This window comes from Pteropus alecto, unplaced genomic scaffold, assembly GCF_000325575.1.
Source record: "Pteropus alecto unplaced genomic scaffold, ASM32557v1 scaffold147, whole genome shotgun sequence".
NCBI classification, from domain to species: Eukaryota; Metazoa; Chordata; class Mammalia; order Chiroptera; family Pteropodidae; genus Pteropus; species Pteropus alecto.
The window spans coordinates 909,937-912,600 of NW_006440648.1; the positions used below are offsets into that span (position 1 = coordinate 909,937).

At 38.5% G+C, this 2,664-nt stretch overlaps 1 pseudogene; it reads left to right on the forward strand.

Moving 5' to 3' along the window:
* The first annotated feature begins 484 nt into the window (after positions 1-484).
* LOC102897050 lies at positions 485-1,056 on the forward strand (annotated as a pseudogene).
* The last annotated feature ends 1,608 nt before the right edge of the window (positions 1,057-2,664 follow it).

The window sequence follows — 2,664 nt, forward strand, 5'->3', positions numbered from 1 at the left end:
AACAAGCCCGATCCCGTCTGATCTCGGAAGCTAAGCAGGGTCGGGCCTGGTTAGTACTTGGATGGGAGACCACCTAGGAAAACCAGGTGCTGTAGGCGTAAAAAATAAAAAATAAGGGATTGTAAGCTGACGAGGTCCTTGCAATCTGTGAGATCAACCAAGGGTTACCTTGTCTAAAAAATGGAAACAAACAAACAAAAAAAGCTGAGGTGTCAATACTAATACCAGACAAAATAGACTTTAAAACAAAGGCTATAACAAGAGACAAGAATGGACCCCGTAATCCCACTTCTGGGTATTTATCTGAAGAAACACAAAATACTGCATCCATATGTTCATTGCAGTATTATTTACAGTAGCCAAGATACGGAGGCAACCCGAATGTCCATCAATGGGTAAATGGGTGAAAAAGAAGTGGTACAAGACAATGGGATATTACTCAGCCATAAAAAAGAATGAAATGTTGCCATCTGCAACAATACAGATGGACCTGGGTATTATTGTGCTGAGTGGAGTAAGTCAAACAGAGAAAGACAAATGCCATATGATTTTGCTTATATGTGGAATCTAAAGAGTAAAATAAACAAACAAAATAAAACAAACTCATAGATACAAAGAACATTTTGAGGGTTGACAGATGAAAAGGGGGTTGAGGCTTTCTCTCCTAGCAGGCGGCACAGAAGCTTATTGCAACCAAGGCTTGAGACCTTTGCAGCAAGAAGAAGGAGGAGCTACTGAAACAGCTGGACGACCTAACGGTAGAGCTGTCCCAGCTGCACCATCGGCAAAGTGACAGGCAGCATGGCTTCCAACCTCTCTAAGATCTGGGTTGTTAGCAAATCCATTGCCTGTGTTCTCACCATCATTAACCAGACTTAAAAAGAGAACCTCGGGAAAATCTACAAGGACAAGAAATATAAGCCCCCAGATCTACAGCCCAAGAAAACATATGCCATGCACCACTGGCTCAACAAGCATCAAGAGAACCTGAAGACCAAGAAGCATCAGCAGAAGGAGCAGCTGTACCCACTGCAGAAATACGCGGTCAAGGCCTGAGCATCACAGAGTCAATAAAGCACAAACTGGCTGAAAAAAAAAAGAAAGAAAAGGGGGTTGAGACTGGGGTAAAACCATTGAAAGGATTAAGAAATACAAATTGGTAGTTACAAAATAGTTATAGAGATGTAAAATATAGCATAAGGAATATAGTTAATAATATTGTAATGACTATGTGTGGTGTCAGATGGGTACTAGATTTATTGAGATGATCACTTCATAAGTTACATAAATGTCTAATCGCTATGTTGTACACATGAAACAATATAATATAGTATGCCAACGATATTAGAAAAAAATGTTAAATGGAAAAAAAAAAAACAGTGATACACGCTATCCCACTATGCACCTGTCAGAATGGCTAAAGTTAAGAATGTTCATTTTATCAAGTCCTGACAAAGATAGAGGAACTAGAACTTGGAGGAACTGCTGGTGGGAATGTAAAATGGTACAACTAAAATGGAAAAATGTTTGACAATCTGTCTTAGTCCATTGAAGCTACTATAACAAAATAACAGACTGGGTGGCTGATAAACAACAGAAGTGTATTTCTTACAGTTCTAGAGGCTGGAAATTCCATGATAAAAGAGCCAGCATGGTCACAGTTTGGTGAAGACATTCTTCCTCGTTGGTACCAGGAGACTTCTCACTGCATTCTCACACAGTAGAAGGGGCAAGCTGGCTCTCTGGAGCCTCTTTTACAATGGCAATAATGCCATTCATGAGGGCCTCCCTATCATGACATAATCACCTCCCAAAGGCCCCACTACTTAATACCGTTATATTTGGCATTAGGATTTAAAAATATAAATTCTAGGGGGGAAACAAACATTCACACCAGAGCAGGCAGTTTCTTAAGCTATTAAAAATATACCTAATATGTGATCCAGACAGGCTAGTCTTAGGAATTTACCCGACAGAAAGTAAGCATATGGACAGAGACTTGCATATGAATGTTCAGAGAAGCTTTATTTGTAACAACCACATAATGAAACATCAACATATGGATGGATAAACAATCTGGTATTTCTATATAAAAGGATGCTCCTAGCAATAAAAGGGAATGAACTATTGATACATGCTACAACATTAATGAATCTCAACACAGTGAGTGTAAGAAGCAAGACAAATTGAGTGTATACTCTATGATTAAATTTATGTAAAATTCCAGATAATGCTAACTAATATATATTGACAAAAAGCAGATATGTGGTTGCCTGGGGACATGTAGGGTTTAGGAGGAGGCAGAGATTACAAAGGAGCAGGAAATTTATCACATAAAAACAACACGTTAGTAGTTATTTTTGGAAGATGTCTGTGTGAAAGGAAAAGACAATAAAGCAGGATAACACAGGGTGCCTCCCAGTGACTCACAAAATTCTAGTATGTATTGAAGTTGTGATTACACATTCTGCATGATTATCATACAAATTACAAAAAAGAAATCCATACACTAGTAAGATCTAGTAAGAATTTAGTAGGCTTCCTATATATTTCTATTCTAGGAACAACATCATGATCAACTAGTCAACTACGTAGGTCTCTAGGAGTCAGAATATTCTGCTTTCAGCTTTGACTTTGCTGTCCATTATGGTAACGATGAGTGCC